Genomic DNA, 17,441 nt, shown 5'->3' on the forward strand with positions numbered 1-17,441 from the left:
ACCCTGAATAGATCCAAGGCTCATCTGCCTTTTGGTATGGCCCTCACCTTGGTATTCAAGAGGTTTGGAGTTAGTTTTGAAGGGGAGGCATCTGCTAGGCTTTCTCACTCTGACACCATCAACCAACATACTTTGCACCGTATGGGATTTACTAGGACTGATGGTGGTTGGATTAAGGGTGCAGAAGAGAGAGTTGAGGATAGAGCTGAGGAAGAAGGTGCTTCATCACCTCTCCATGACATCAGGGCAGCATCTCCAGACATCCAGTTTGTTTCAGATCCAGAGGCTGGCCCTTCAGAATCCACTAGGAGGCACACCCCAGTCCAGCAGCCAGACAACAGAGCATTTCCCTCAGAGATCAGATTGGCTGATGACCAGATTGAGATGATCTCACAGCATGTGGCTTCCTTGCTTTTTCGACAGTGGAGCACTTCAGCTTTTGCACCGGGATCCACATCATTAGATGCATCTGATCAGACTTTGATCCCCCATATCAACACTGTATTTCAGATGATCTCAGATCAGTCAGTTCGGATTCAGCAGCTCGAGGGTTACATTTTGAGACTGACTGGGAGGGTACTTGACTTGCAGGGGCAAGTATTAGCTCTGGCCCATCCACAGCCACAGGAGTGCACTACTGAGGTCTCAGACCTATCTATGGAGGCAGCCAGACTTAGAGGAGTATTGGAGAGTGGATTTAATTTCCTGAGGAGAGAGATCAGAGGCTCTAGTGAGCATGCATCCACACAGTTCACTGCACTGCTTCAGTCTGTTTCGAGAGCTCTGAACCTTCTTGACACCATCAGGCTCTCTCTTGCAGTTCAGTCTATTACTTCTCAGCCTTCAGGATCATCTCGCCCACCTACTCGTGCCAGCACCTCCACTCGTGGCAGAGGCAAACAGGGTAGAGGATGAGTCCTTGGTCGTGTTCCATCATCTCCCCACCCTATCTCCGATACATCTGATTCCGATCCATTCAGTCATGAGCTCTACTAGATCCTTGTAGTTAGTCTTGTCTTTTGTCTTTTTCTAGGATCTATCTTTTGGGCCATGTAATGATGTTGACTGATTGACTTTTATGTTTTGGTATATGTATTGGAACCACTATGTGGTATCAATCACTTTTTGATTATATATCTACTCCTTGACTTTTAATGTATGACCTTCAAATTTGGTTGCTTTCAATTATGTGCATGCTTAAGATATTATGAATTGTAATATATGCTATCCATGATATCCAATGGTATATCTTTTATGTTTGTTGTATTCAGGGGGAGTAAACAAAAGTAATATTAGTAAAATTATTTCCATCAAAAGAAAGAAAAAGAGAAAATGTATTCAAAGAAAAAGGGTTAGTAAACAATCTTTTGTTGATGATGTCAAAAAGGGGGAGAAATGCTATACCAAAATGAAAGAATCAAAAGCAAATTGATGAAAGAATCAAAAGCAGATTAATAAAAGAATTAAAAGCAAAATGAGTAAATTGATTAAGCAATTTGAAAAACAAGCAAATGAGATATTTTCAAATGAGCAATTTTCAAAATCCTTAGATAAATTCTGCTTTACTCTGATAACAAAAATAAATTTTCTGCTCTGATACTAAAATCACATAATCAGATGAGCAAATTTTCAAATTATTAAGTAATAGGCAAATTATTATGGGAACATGTATCGCATGCCAAAAGAATCAATCTTCTTTTCAAGCAAATACATTTATAAGTAATTTTTAAGTTGGTTGTAAATTTTCTATTTATCTTCAAACTACCTATAATGTATTTCATTCCTTTAAAATTCATGCTCATTGATTCATATATATGCTTTTGTTCAAGTATTTTGTCATCATCAAAAAGGGGGAGATTGTTGCTCCTTGGATTGATTTTGATGATTACAAAGCATTTGAAGGGGTACTAATTATTTTCGCTTGAAAAAGACTTATTGCTTTTCAGGGGCAAAATTGTAATTTTACCAAAACTCTGATTTGAAAGCATCAAGTGATAAAACAAAAGATTTGTGATTCATTGATGAAAATTTTATTATTTTTGTACTTATATTTTGAAAGATATTCATGTTTGAAAATCATGAGTCGACCCATGAGTCAACTCATGGCACAATGAGCTGTTTGGCACGCAGATTTTTTGGCTTGGCACAACCTGTGAGTCGACCCATGAGTCGACCCCCAAGACATGAGTCGACCCCCAAGACATGAGTCGACCCCTGCTATTTTTAGGCCAAAAATCACAGAACCTTATCTTCTGGTTGTTTTCTGATGTTTTTCCACAGAGGTCGACCCATGAGTCGACCCCCAGGCATGAGTCGACCCATGAGTCGACCCCTGTGACGGGATTGTTCCACAACGACTAGTTTTTAACCTATTTTAAGTATTTTTAATGCTCATTTAATGTGGTCTAATAGCTCTATTTTAGTCCAGAATATTTTTCACCATTTCTTAAAGCTATAAAAGGGACAAAAAGGTGGGAATCAAAAAGGAAGGAAAAAGAAGAGAGATTTTTGAAAAAGGGATTTCAAGCAAACTTTTCAGCCCTAAGCAAAAGCTCACTCAAAGCATTCAAGAAGCCTTTAATCCAAGCTTACCAACTCCTCAAGTGCACATTCAAGTCTCCAACCACCTTGAGGAAATCAAAAAGGGTCTTCTTCTTCTTGAGTAAATTATATTTAAAGTCTCGTACGCTCATTAAAGGAGCTTTTTCTGTACTTTTTGTGCTATTCATTGTTATACTCTGGTTGAGTTAGTGTTCTTTGTTTTGGAAGAGTTCCAAAACAAGGGAAGGTTGATCCGAACCTTGAATCGGAGTGTATTGGGTTGGCTTGTATCCAGAAAATAAATGGGCTAGCTTAGGATAGCTAGAGTCAGAGTTTCCGACATTTATATTCGGGTTGAATACAAGATTAGTGGATTAAAATTCTCAAGTAGGAGCTTGGAGAGTGGATGTAGGTGCAAGGATTGACACCGAACCACTATAAATCCTTTTGTTTGTGGTGTGCCTAATTGCTCTTCTTTAACTCTTCATTATTCTCTTGCATTCTTGCTTTTAGCCATTAACCTTGAATTAGCTTTACTCTCCCTATTTATTTAGCTATTATCAAACATTTTTCATAAGTCATAAGTTAAGCTTAAAATTTTTTAGAAACCCAATTCACCCCCCTCTTGGGTTGCATAGCTGGGCAACAATCACATAAATATTATGTATATATGATTGAACCAAACAAGGCTGGTTCTGATACCACTGTAGGGTTTCAGAGTGGGCATGCACAACAGAAGCATAATGAATTTTAAAATTTTTAAATTATATAATCTTAAATATTAAACCCATGAACTAACATCTTCTTGATAATTAATAATCATATATAACATATATTTAAAATTAAATTCAAGTTATAGAAGAATACCTACAGCGCTTAATCCAAATTCCGACGGAACCTCCACCAGGTGCCTAAGTGTTCGCCCTCCAATGGTGATCCACATAGAGCTATGACCAGGACACCAACTTCTTAGAATGATTTTTCCTCTAAAATTCTCACTCTGAGAATTTTCTTGGGCATCAAGACCTTAAGGCTCTCTTCCTCTTCTCCTAGCCTTCCTATCCCTACCTTTCTTCTCTCCTTGTCTTTCTTAATTCTCTTCCTAGATTCTTGTCCTAAAATCAGACTTGTCCTTACTATTTTTGAAGTTGTCCTAACAAGAGAAAGAAGAGACTAATTAGATAATAGAAAGACTATATAAGAAAGAAGAGATAGGAGTAATTTTCTGAATGAATCAAATCTTCGATGTAGCCCCCTTTAAATAGTTAGCGATAGGGTGCCTTCGGGAATGATTCGCACCCCCTCCATGCTCCATCTCACATCCATCAGAAAATCTCATGCACCCTAATAAATTCTCACATCCATCTGAAAGGTTTTGACACATGGCAATCATCAGAAAAAAATTCAAGAGATGCTTCGCGCAGAAGGACTCTTCGAAATATTTTTCTCAATGATTCTCCAATGCGTCATGCAGCTTTTCATGGCGTAATTTTGCTTCACCACCCATCAGTGATTTTTGCCCATCCAATATAACAAAATGAAGGCACTAACTTGTAGATGGTGTGAAAAAAAATCTAAAATTAAAATGTGACGTGATACTTGGATTAGAGTCCTTCACAAATTGGACTCTTGGTTAGGCATATGGATTAGATTGGCAGGATTTTCAACTTCAACTAATTTCCATGATTAAATCAAAATGTGTTTTAACCTCAAAATAATTTCATGCACTCAAAATTAAGTCAAAAATCACCAAAAAAAAAAATTTCATTGTGGAACATTGCATAAGCTCGAGGAAGGGGCATCCCATCTCATGAGATGTGAAACCCATTTCTGTGCACAAAGACTGTACCCACGCGTAAGAAAAATTTTTGACATGTGGAGACCTAGTTTCTTATCCCCAAATTTTTGATACATACATCCAAGGGCTGACCCAACTCAAATCCAAAATTATTTTGAATTAATTTGACTTTAATTAGATCAATCTGGAATCAATTTTGAACCCAATTTGAAACAAAGAGCTAGTTTTTGCAACATGTGCTAGCATGTCTATTTTGCAAACGTAATCTAATCCAATTAGACCCCTGATCAATTCTTTTTATATGTGACCCATTGGGTTTCACATCTTTCTAGTAGTAGGCCCAAATGCAAGTTGATCTAATTTGATTAGAATTTAATCTAACCAATCTAGATCCAATCGAACTAGCCCGATTTCAGCAATTAGAACTCTTTCTAATTAGCGATCGAATTAAACTTTTTAATTTGATCAAATCTATAAGACAAGATTAATGTCTAGCAATGTATCTTATCTATTTATAATATATAAAATTTTAATAAGAATATCAAAAAAAAAATTCAGTGGAAAGTTACCATGTAATTTGATCCTTCGATCTCCTTGTATCCTGAATATGACTCTGGATATGGAATGATGTCAAATCTAATATCATATTCATATTTCTCTTAATCTTAAATGATAATTTGATTAATGAAATATTAGAAACTCTTTTTAATTTCTATTTTACTTTAATCAAAGGCTTTCTAAATCATCAATCGATTAGAGCAAGTAGGATGCGATCTCCTCTTACCAGGAGTGATCGATTCTATAATGACCTATTCATAATCTCCATACATACTTCACCATATCCAGAACACCCCATGTATGACTAAGTCATGAATGAGTATAAATCAAAAATATAGATTCATGTATACAAGATTCCATAGTAGTCTCAGGTTAAAGGATTATATGCACAACTTGTTAGAAAATCGGGTATGCAGCATGTGTAGATTTCAAAACTTTAAAAACAGATAGTGAAAAATAAAACGGGTTAAACCCTTTAACACCACATACTAGATACCAGATCTAAACCTACCCAAACTTAGAAGAAAATACATATCATCAATTTGAAATTTAGAAAAATTTTATGAGATCAAATCTCATTATCTTTGTGCAAGTAGAAATTCACCACTATTGATGATCTCAGATTCGTAGAAGGTTGAGCCGCATAAGTGTCTGACCTCTACAAATATCCATCAAGATCGATCTCGAACTTTTTCTTCTTGTATGAGATTCTTCTTCTCAAGAAAAACTTTGATCTTGAAGACTTTGATCAACTTCTTTGATCTTAACTGCGAGATCAACTCTTTGATCTGCAGCCTTCTTCTTCTTCTCCTTGATTCTTAATCTCTAAGTCACCAGAACTTCTTCTAAGCATGTGGAAGAGAGAACACCCAACTTTTAGATGTGGAAAGGAAGAAAATAATGAGAGGAGGCATGGAGATGGAGAGAGAGAGTTTTGTTGATAAAAAATTCATCCTATAAAATCCTAGAGACCACTCTTTATATATAGACACTGTCCTGACACATATCAAGAATCCTATCAACTTAAAAAGGTAGATTCTTATCTCATAAAAATCTTCTACCTTTTAAATCTGATTTATATCAACTAAAATCAGATATAAATGATAATTAATCAGTTCTTTTAAGTATGTACAATAGGCATCCATGGAATACATATCAGATGATTGGGGTGCTAACTCTTGGCGCCCCACAAAGGGATCTCTAGCCAAAAGAAATGGGACGTGGACCCTACTCTCTCTCCTCCACATCATGACATATAAGAGGGGGTGGGCCCCTCTAGGATATGGTGCTCAATAATTTTCAGAAAGAAAAAGATGCGTCACATATTCTTCCATCTATTCCACAGCATGCTTAGAGATAATTAGAAGATAAAAAAGAGATAATGTTAGGATAATTATGCCAACTAATTGACTTAATCAAATCCTCTTGGGCTTACAAGTAAAAGTCCAATTAAATTCAAATAAATTTAGGTTAGGTTCAAGGCTATGGACTTGATCAAATCAAAGTCTCGAAAAGAATTGGGTTTAACCGTGTGCTAGCATGGTTCTCATAAACCTAATAGGATTTCAATAAATCCTAATCCAATTGGAACTTCATAAGCCTAATTGATAAATTCGAGATTAAATTCCTTAATATGTGACCCCATAGATTTTATTCTATCTGATAGTGAGATATATTGTGATCTCTATCATAATATTATCGAAACTCTTTTCGATGGATTGGAATATTTCTAATTTTACCCTTCGAGGGCCATCGATCATCAAAATGACGCTCGATGAGTCTCATAATCCATCAGTGATATCTAGCAGTATATAGTGACAACTTAGTAGAATAAAAGTATAAATCTCTAGGTGTAGTTATCGTATAATTCAGTTCTTTTATCATGAGTCTCGACTTGACGAAGGTCATGGACAGCTCATCAGACCCTATCATCAGTCATATGCTAGATTGGCTTGACTCAAATTGTAAATTTTTTTTTCAGTATTCATACTTACTTTGGCCAAAGACTTTCTGAACTCAGTCTTATAAATTGCATAGAATTTTTTCTTTTCTATTAAGGTCGATAGATCCCATCTAGGTGCATCCTACTCCAAACAGTGAATCTGAACCTACTAAAGCCAACATACACAGTAATGATCCAAATGGCTAGGGACCAAAGGAACGTGCAGTCAAACCCAATAGTCTCACTGTGAATAGCCAATGACACTGCAGGTTAAAGAACCACTCACACCACTACAGCATTAAGAAGACCACTGACGAGTAAGTAGACATCCATGTAGTTTTCGTATTGATTACGCTCAGTACAAGTTATTCTCTAACAACCACCTGCATCTTTATCCCAGTGTCTCTACACCGCAGATCTGAGACTCATCTACCCACAAAGGAGGTGAACCATGCACTGATCTTAAATGGATTGATCACTGTCCTCCATGATGATTTTTTGATCGAGAGTATTTAAAAATTAACCACTAATTAATGTATGTCTCAAATTCTTAACTCTTTAAGAATATACAAAAATCATCTTTGCTAATTTTTAAGACAAATCATGGACACATAAACATAATTGGAAAGAGAAAGCCCTTTATTGATAATAAAAAATTATAAGTATAAGTATAGGCTCAAGAATTACATAATGTGTTAGCCAATAATTGGCTTTTAGGATATAAATCCAATAAACTCTTACTTGACCTAAAGCCAATTAGCCATATACCTAAGACCCATCTTCTCAAGGTGAGCTTCGGTCTTCTACTGGCTGAGAGACTTAGTCAGTGGGTCCACCACATTCAGTGCAGAGTCGACTCTCTACATCTTGATGAACTTCTTCTCGAGGTATTTGCGTATAATGTGAAATCATCACTCTATGTGCTTGAATTTCTGATGAGACCTGAGCTCCTTAGCGAGAGCTATGGCGTCGTTGTTGTCGCAGTGCAATACAATGGCATCTGATGGCATCACATCCAGCTCCACAACAAACTTCTTGAACCAAAAGGCTTCCTTAGCATCTTCAGAGGTGACGATGTACTCGGCTTCCATGGTCGAATCCGCAATGATCGACTATTTGAAACTCTTTCAGCTAACCATACCACCATTACACAAGAAGATATATCCTGATGTAGACTTTCTATCATCAATATTAGCCATAAAGTCTGAATCGGTGTATCTCTCAACTTTCAACTTCGATCCTCCACCAAAGATCAACACCAAATCCTTAGTTCTTCTTAAGTACTTAAGATATTTTTAACAGCAATTCAGTATTCTTCATCTGGCAAGTGCTATATCAGGGTGTGTACATAACATGACATACATGAGACTCCCTATTGTCTAAGCATAAAAGATCTTGCTCATGTGCTGGATCTCCTCAGGTGTGTCAGGGCATATTTTCTTGGAGAGATGAATGTCATGTCTAAGGGGCAAAAGATCTCTCTTGTAGTTTTTCATACTGAACCTCTTCAGCACCTCCTCTATGTATATATGCTATGAGAGTCCTATCATTCTCTTGGATCTATCTCTATAGACCTTTATACCAAAAATGTAGGAAGCTTCTCTTAGGTCTTTCATAGCGAACTCTTTCAACAACCATACTTAGATTGATGTCAGTATGGAAATATCATTTTCAATCAGAAGGATGTCATCCACGTACAATACGAGGAATGTGACAGCACTCCCACTGAACATTTTATACATGTACGGTTTCTCTTCATTTTTGATGAAATCAAATATTTTGATCACATCATTGAAGCGAGTGTTCCAACTTCAAGATGCTTGCTTGAGTCCATATATGGATCTTTACAGCTTGCAGACTTTGTGATCACTATCACTGGATGTGAAATCCAGAGGCTGCTCCATATAAATATCTTTCTCAAGATATCCATTTAGGAAGGCAGTCTTCACATCCATCTATTAGATTTCATAATCATAAAAAGCTGCTATGGCAAGCAGAGTACGGATGGATTTCAGCATGGCTACAGATGAAAAAGTTTCATGATAGTCGATATCTTCACGTTGACTATAACCTTTCGCGACTAGCTTTGCCTTATAGGTCTCTACCTTACCATCCGACCCAATCTTCCTTTTATAAATCTATTTATACCTAATAAGTATAATACCTTCAGGTGGATCTACTAAGGACCAAACCTGATTGGAATCCATGAAGTCAAATTTTGACTTCATCGCATCCATCTATTTCTCTAAGTCTACATCTAACATTGCCTCATCGTAGGTTTTAGGTTCATTCCTAATGTCCCTATCTCCCATAAGGAATGCTTCCTTTAAATCCTCTGTAAGAATACCTAAGTATCTTTCAGGAAGATGGAAGATCTTACTTTATTTACGAGGTAGAGGAGGTATCACATCTACTGGCTCATTATTGGGTTCAGATCCTTGGACTTGATGCTCTTCAGAGATTTTCTCTTTGAGCTCAATCTTCCTCCCACTACCTCCATCTTGGATAAACTCCTTTTTCAAGAAGACGGCATGGCGGCTCACAATCACATTATGATCCTTAGAAAGATAGAAGTAGTATTTTATGATTTCCTTAGGATATCTTATAAAAAGAGCCCTAAAAGACCTAGCCTCTAACTTGTCTACCTACTGTCGCTTGACATGGGTCGGACATCTCCAAATCTTAAGGTATTCAAAAGTTGGCTTTTTATCATGCCATAATTCATATGGTGTGGTAGAAACAGATTTAGAGGGAACCCGATTCAAGAGATAAATTATAGAAAGCAAAGCATATCTTCAGAGAAAGTCAAGAAGGTCTGTGAAGCTCATCATGGATCAAAACATATCTAATAGGGTCCGATTCCTCTTTTTGAATATCCTATTGAGTTGAAGCATCCCTGGAGGTATCCACTGTGAGACTATGCTATTATCTTTGAGATAGGTCCAAAATTCTCCACTAAGATATTCTCCTCCTCGATCTAATCAAAGAATCTTTATGAGTTTTTCAGTCTATTTTTCTACTTCATGTCTGAATTCTATGAACTTTTTAAAGATTTCAGACTTTTGGTGCATCAGATATATGAACCCATACCATGAGTAATCATCAATAAAGGTTATGAAGTAGATATAGCCACCCCTGGCTTGTATATCAAATGGACCACACACATCAGTGTGTACCAAGACTAATATCTTAGTGGCCCTTCCCCTTATCCCATAAAGGGCAGCTTGATCATTTTTCTTTGAAGACACGATTCACAGACTGGATAAGACTCGAAAGTCAATGATCCAAGAAGATCATCTTTCTCCAGTTTGATGAGTCTGTCTTCTCCAATATGGCCTAGCCTAAGGTGCCACAGATACTTTTGACTGATCCTATCTCTAGATCTTTTAGACCTATGGCATTTACTATTTGCTCGTTAATATTTACACTTGCATCCGTATGTAAATGGTAAAGATCGTCAATTAAGAAAGCACGTGCTACATGTTTATTTTTAAAATAAATAGAACACATATTTTTATTGAAATAAAAATTATAATTATTTTATACCAGCACAGAGAAAGAAATCAAATTTCTACTGGCTATAGGTATATAGAAACAGTCTTTCAAAAGCAAACTAAATCCTAACGGTAGTCGTAGAGGGTAGGTCTCGATGGCCACAGTAGTAACTCTTGCTCCATTGTCGACTCAGAGAGTGATCTCGCCTTCCCTCAGCCTCCTAACTTCTTCAAGACCCTACATTGAAGTGCACTAATGAGCACTTGAACTAGAATCAAGAACCCAACTAGAAAAAAAGGAAATCATTAGATTAGTTTCAATAACAAGCAACTTAGACATACCTTCAGAAGGTCCATCCTTCTTCTTGCTCTTGACAGTCGCCAGGTAGGCCGGACAGTTCCTTCTCCAGTGGCCTTCGACATTGTAATGGAAACATTTTTCTTTGTCATCAGCCTTCTTCAGAACCTATTTTTTAGGCTTGGCCTCATTCTTCTGCTTCTTTGTGGGCTTTTTCTTCTTCTTAAAAGACTTTCTTTTGGAGAAAGCCCACTCCACAGCCAGAACTATACCCCTTGAACTTTTCAAAGTACCCTCAGCAGTCACCAGCATATTCAATAACTCTGGCAAAGTAGCATCAATCTTATTCATATGGTAATTCATGATGAACTACCCATATGAATCAGGAAGAGACTAAAGGATCAGATCCACCTGTAATTCCTTATCCATATTCATCCCGAGCTTCTGAAGCTCCTCTATGTCCTTGATCATTGTCAAACAATGATCATTGATGGCTTGCCCATCATGCATCTTCACTCTAAAAAGTCTTCTAGAGACCTCAAAATGAGCCGTGCGACTTTATTCACCATACAACTCTTGCAGGTGAACAAACATCTCCCTGGCAGTCCTCATATCTTCATGCTGTCGCTGAAGATTATTGGACATGGACGCTAAGATATAGCACTTCGCCTTGTCATCTTCATCCATCCACTTTTTAAGTGCAGCTCATTGATCAGCAAATGGGCGAGCAGCTAACGCAGGCACTTCCTGGTCGAGGACATGGGTGAGTTTTTCAAAATTAAGAATAATTCTTAAATTTCAAAGCCAGTCTTTGTAATTGGTGCCGATCAACCTATTTGTATCAAAAATTTAGACTAAGAGGTTTGAACTCAACATGATTATTTACAGAGAGAACAGTTTCTAGTTAGATTTTATACTTATAAAAATATTAATCCTAGAAAATTTAAAAATAAATAAAGGCTCTCACTATTTTCTCGAATGTCCCACACTCCTCAGGTGGAGAAATAAAAATTTATATACGATCAATTTTAAGTGGATACTGCAGTCCCATTAATCTATACACACCTCACCTAACAGTTATTGGTGAGTATAGATCGATGAGCAGACAATACTTTGTCCATTACTTCACTAAGCAAGATGCAATGGGCTTGGTCTCTAAGTCCTGTGGCCTCACCTAACAGTTATTGGCACATTCCTTAGTTAAGTCAAACCTATCATGTTGAAAAATATATCCCAAAAGCCAATTGTCAAGCTGTTGATGGTTGAGCAACCAAGTATTATAATTGATTTGTTAATAAATAAAATATATTTGGCATCTTCATCATAAGCTTTCATCTTCTAATGAACTCCGTTGTTATCTTGAAGTCCTTAGGACTATTCAGATTTGATAAAGAGAGGATTTATCGATTAGTCCTTAAAACTATTCATGATCAAATGATAAGCTGTTAATAAAGACGACAGCTTCTATCGAGCATAGGTCGCTGTAGGCCATATGGATTGGTTGTCCTCTTAACCAAGGAGTGTGGAGACACTGGTATGGCATACAGGTGAGATGTAAGGGTACATCATCATTGAACGTGACCAACTCCAGAGCATTCTACTGTCGAGAATGTCTCTGATGGGATATAGGTATAAGTATCCTTTAGACCTGAGATCGCCTCAGTGACTTGCAAGCAACTTACTGTGCTTTGGTACTGGACTAACTGAATTTTTAATTCAGAGACAGAAGGCTTCTGGGCACAGTCAAGTACTTGTAAAGTCAGAGTGTGATCGAGATGGGATTGACCACTCCAAGAGTTGGAGAAGAATGAGTCACTGTATTTCAATTTAACAAAATCTTGGCCAGGGTAATCCATCAGATGGATTTGATATTTTGAAATACAATGTGGACAACCTGATCAAAGTTGACAGTTGAACTCTGAGATGTCCTATGATCATTTTGGTCAAGGGGATGAATTATATGAAAACTATATCTGCATGGGTTCTAAGGATGTTGTTCTACACATTCGACCTATCTGATCGTCGGGTACCATTGCTAGATGGTCACTTCGATTGGTACAGAAATTTATTTCTGTATTACCGGCTTAGGTTCGGATCTATGAGGTCACACACATTAGAGTTCATGATCCGATCAGATGGTTGATCAACGATTAAGAATCGTTCAAGGGTTAAATGATCAATACGATTGACATTTAACCCAGTGCAAGTGTTGCAGGAGGATCGATTAGCAATTTGATTGCTAATTGACTTAATTTGATTAAATCAATGGGTTAAGATTAAGTTTAATTAAATATAATTTAATTAAGTTTGGTTTGGGCTTGATTGGATCTAGTCCAATTAGTTTATTGGATAAGCCAATTGCAAGAAAAAACTAGTCCTAGTTCAATTAGGATTGGGTCAACCTAATTTCTAATTTGATTAGAAAATTAAATCAGATTTAAATTTAATTTAATCTAATTAAATTAAGTTTTTAATTGAGTTAAGATCTATTTTAATTGGGTTGATCTAATTTTGGTTTGATTTGGTTTGAAAAATCAAATTAAAACAAGTCATAAGATAGAATCCTAGTAAGACTAGGATTCCACCTTGCGCCACATAAGCCCCCCCCACGCCCTCTCTCTTATTCCAAGCCAATCCCCTCTTATTTTGTGTGACAAAAGCCCTATCACAGGTCTCTCCCACATCCACAAAAGGTTTTCTCTCTTCTTTCTTACATGGAAGGTGGTTTGGATCAAATCAAAGAAGAATAAGTTTAGATTTTGAATTCTATGAGATAGAGTTTTAAAAATCCAAAACTCTTTTAATTTTGCATCAAATTTATTCAAATTTTTTTTGAAATTTTTGTAGCTTTTAGGGTACACATTGTGCTCTCTTTTTTTGGTAGTCCATTCACAAAAATAAGGAGGAGGTGCTCAAAAGTTGGGCGCCTCTTATCTTGCCATGTTTGGATAAGCCTTGACTTGGTATTTGACTTAGACAAGGACTCTATCATATCTCTCTCTATAAAATGAGTTTCTTTATGAAATTTTTGAAGAAGATAGATATTTGAGATACCTTTGGGCCATCCAAAAATCAAAGAAAAAGACCTTTGGGTCATGGAGATATAATAGACACAAGATAGGATGTTTAGAGAGAGAAATGAGAAGAAGAAGAGGGTCTTCTTCTAGGATTGTTTGTTTTCATCTCTTCTTTTCCTCCATCTTGAGTTTTCTGAGAGTGTCTCAGATCTAAAACTCCTCATCCTACTTTTCATCTTTGGAAGAGTCCAAATCAAGAAGAAGAAAGAGGTACCTGATCAACTATCAAAGAAAGATCAGCGCAGTACTAGCATACTGTGCTGATTTCCTGAAGTAGGACTTTTGGTCGAGATTCGTGGGCTCGTGTGGATGACTCTTAGAGGCCAAACATATGTACGGCTTGCAACATCATCCTCAAGTCTGGATCAACGAGGTTAGAATATCTAACTTGCAAGGTAATAGATCTGATCTATTGTTTACTACATACATTAGATATAGTATAGAAACATGTTGATATGATCAACATGTAGTTCATGCTCTATATATTTTAATTTTTAATTTAATATTATATAATAATCATGTAATAGAATCTTAGATTTAGAGATTCTCTAATTTTAAAAAATAAATTTTGATTTATTTTAGTCTTCCACTGCATGATCTTAAAAAAGTTTCAAGATCTAACCCTGAAACCCTAGATCTGGTTTCTTCAATTGGTATCAGAGCCTAGGTTCTTCATTACATGATTATTTATATATGCTTAGATTATTTTTTAGATTAGATTTAATTTATAATATGATTATTAAATCTGAAAATAAAATTTTAGATCAATCACGAACTGCAAGGTTGTCCTGCTGTAAGGTTTACCCCTTACAGTGCAAAGGTTGTCCTAGTTTGTGTAGATCTATCTTTAATCATAAATTTGTTAGATATCATCTAGATTAAATTTATGATTTATTAAATTTAAAAAGTATTTAAATCTAAAATAAAATCTTTTTGTTAATAATTTTTGTGCAAAAAAATTATTTAAAGTTGAAATTGTTTCAATTACATGAACCTGTTTAGATTAGATCTAAAGTAGTTTCATGTTTATTTCACTTGCATCTTGATTATGAATCAAATATGTAATATGGTTGGTAGAACCATATTGTAAAATTATTTTACAAATATAAAAATTATTTTTGAAAAGCCGAACCTAACCCTCAGCCCAAAACTTAATTAAGAATTAAGAAGTTGTTTGATTAGGTTCTAGGATTGTGAATTGAAGAACCTAAGACACAAATCATAACACATTGGGTTAATGGGTTAGTGAAAATTAGGTCCATTAATTAGGTTAGACCTATGGTTAGATTAAAGATGAACTTAATTAGAGAATTGACTAAATCTAATCAATTGTTGTCTTAGATTAGGTCAAGGATTCTCTAGATCAATTACAATAGTTGTAGTTGGTCAAGTCCATATCTTTAATGAGAACCAAATGGACTTGATTCTTGGCTAAGCGGTCTAGCACGAACTGTTAGGTTGATCTAATCAAAACTAATTAAACCAGTTGGTATCTAAGGTAAACTAGACTGATGATTTTTAATTGGGAGCCCGCTTACCTGGCCATTTTTGATGGTATCTAAGGCAAGCTTTGGCCGACCCTCCCACTGATCAAACTTACCTGGCCTCTTGATGAAATTATATTTTGATCGGATCACTTGACTATTCAAGCTGACCCATGTCAGCTAGGTAAATCAGTGTGACTGATTTAGGTGCTCCTAGACCAGCCCTTTTAATGGTCTCCCTTAAGCTGACTTGGTGAAGCCAGTGGGAGGATCATGATAAGCTGGTTCATTTAACCTCATCCTCTAAATCATTTAAATCCTCTAAAATTATTAGATCCTTAAAATGATAAAGTTATGGAGATAACTGAGTTATAGCCTCCCATTAAGGTGTTTGATAACTGAGTTATAGCCTCCCATTGCAGACCCAAAGGCCTGGTGCTTGTTGACTAATGAAATTATCACTCATCATATGACGACTTGGAAGTATCTCTCTAATGATGGTTAGGTGAGCCAACCAAAGTTGGGCTTAATCATTCGTAGGTTAGATGCACCAAGTATGGTCATGTTAATGGTTGGACCTAACCGGATCCTTACAGTGGAGGCCAAAGCCTACCGATTAGGTTTCTGAGGAAAAATTAAAATTACTAAAAATTATTTAGAGAAATAATTGGTTGTGAACCTACCCTTAGATGTACATGGGTTGGCCAACCAAAGTTGGGCTTGTGTGCAGTCTAAGTGGATTCTAGTACCTACTAAGGAATTAGGATAATTCTTCGAATTAGAGGTATAGGCTACCAATTTGAATAAAATAGTGGGAGAAACCTTTTGATTAAAGTCCAAATCTTTAGGTTTAATGAATCAATTACTAATTAGGTTATGGTTTTTCTTTGGGCAAAATATGGCCACTTCCCTATCACTCCGATCATTGTTGGACAATGATAAGTTGGTGGGACCCAACTTCGGTAGCTGGTATCGAAAGCTGAAGATAGTCCTGGGGCATGAATGGATCCTATATGTGATAATGGATCCTGCACCTGAGGAGCCAGCTGCCAATGCATGTGGAATAGTCAGAGACACTTACCAGAAGTGGCTCAGTGACCGGACCATGGTGCACAGTATCATGCTGGCTGCCATGAGCGATGAGTTTAGTCGCAGATTCGAGATGGCTCAGCCAAAGGACATGCTTCAAGTGTTGGAGGATGCCTTTGGCACACCCGATGACGTGGAGAGGCACAAGACTAGTTGTGCCATCTTCAACGCCAAAATATGGGATGGTGCCTCAGTCATTGATCATGTATTGTACATGATCAAGCTGATGGAATGATTGAGCAAGCTCGGCTTTTCCTTGCATGAGCAGCTTGAGAAAGATGCAATACTGAACTTGCTGCCCAAGTCTTATCTCCCATTCCTCACTCATTATAGAATGACAAAGCTTGAAGTAAACTACCACGGGTTACTGGGGTTGCTTCAGAACTTTGAGAAGGATCACCAATTTCACAAGGAGTCGGTGAACTTAGTGAGAGGTTCATCTTCTGGTTCTCGATCCTTTGAGAAAGGGAAGAAGAAGAGAAGAATGTGCAAGTTCAGGTTGGGACATCAGTACAGAGTCAGACCAGAAAGATCAAGCCCGATAAGAGTCTATTCTACTGGCAAGCACCCTAAATTAGATAGTGTGTCAGATATCTACTTATGGCACTGTAGGCTAGGTCATATAAACAAGAACAGAATAAATAGGTTGACTTAAGAGGGAATCCTCGAAGTCAGTGATTGTGAATCACTTCCAACCTGTGAGTCCTGTCTTCTTGGTAAAATGATCAAGTCACCTTTTACTGAAAAAGGTGAGAGAGCTACTGAGCTCTTGAGCCTAGTACATACTGATGTATGCGGGCCCATGAGCACAAGTGCTAGAGGTGGATATTTCTACTTCATAACTTTCATGGATGACTTATCCAGATATGGATATGTCTATCTGACGAAACATAAGTCAGATTCATTTGAAATATTCAAACAATTCTGAAGTAAAGTAGAAAAACAAACTGGGAAAAGTATTAAAACTCTTCGATCTGATCGAGGAGGAGAATATCTTTCTAGTGAGTTTCTCATATATCTAGGAGAGAATGGGATTCTCTCCCAATGGACTCCTCCAGGAACACCACAGCATAATGGTGTGTCTGAAAGGAGGAATCGGACTCTGTTAGACATGGTCCGATCCATGATGGGTTTTGCTAGCTTACCGATATCCTTCTGGG

This window comes from Elaeis guineensis, chromosome 13 (genome assembly GCF_000442705.2).
Source record: "Elaeis guineensis isolate ETL-2024a chromosome 13, EG11, whole genome shotgun sequence".
Lineage (NCBI taxonomy): Eukaryota > Viridiplantae > Streptophyta > Magnoliopsida > Arecales > Arecaceae > Elaeis > Elaeis guineensis.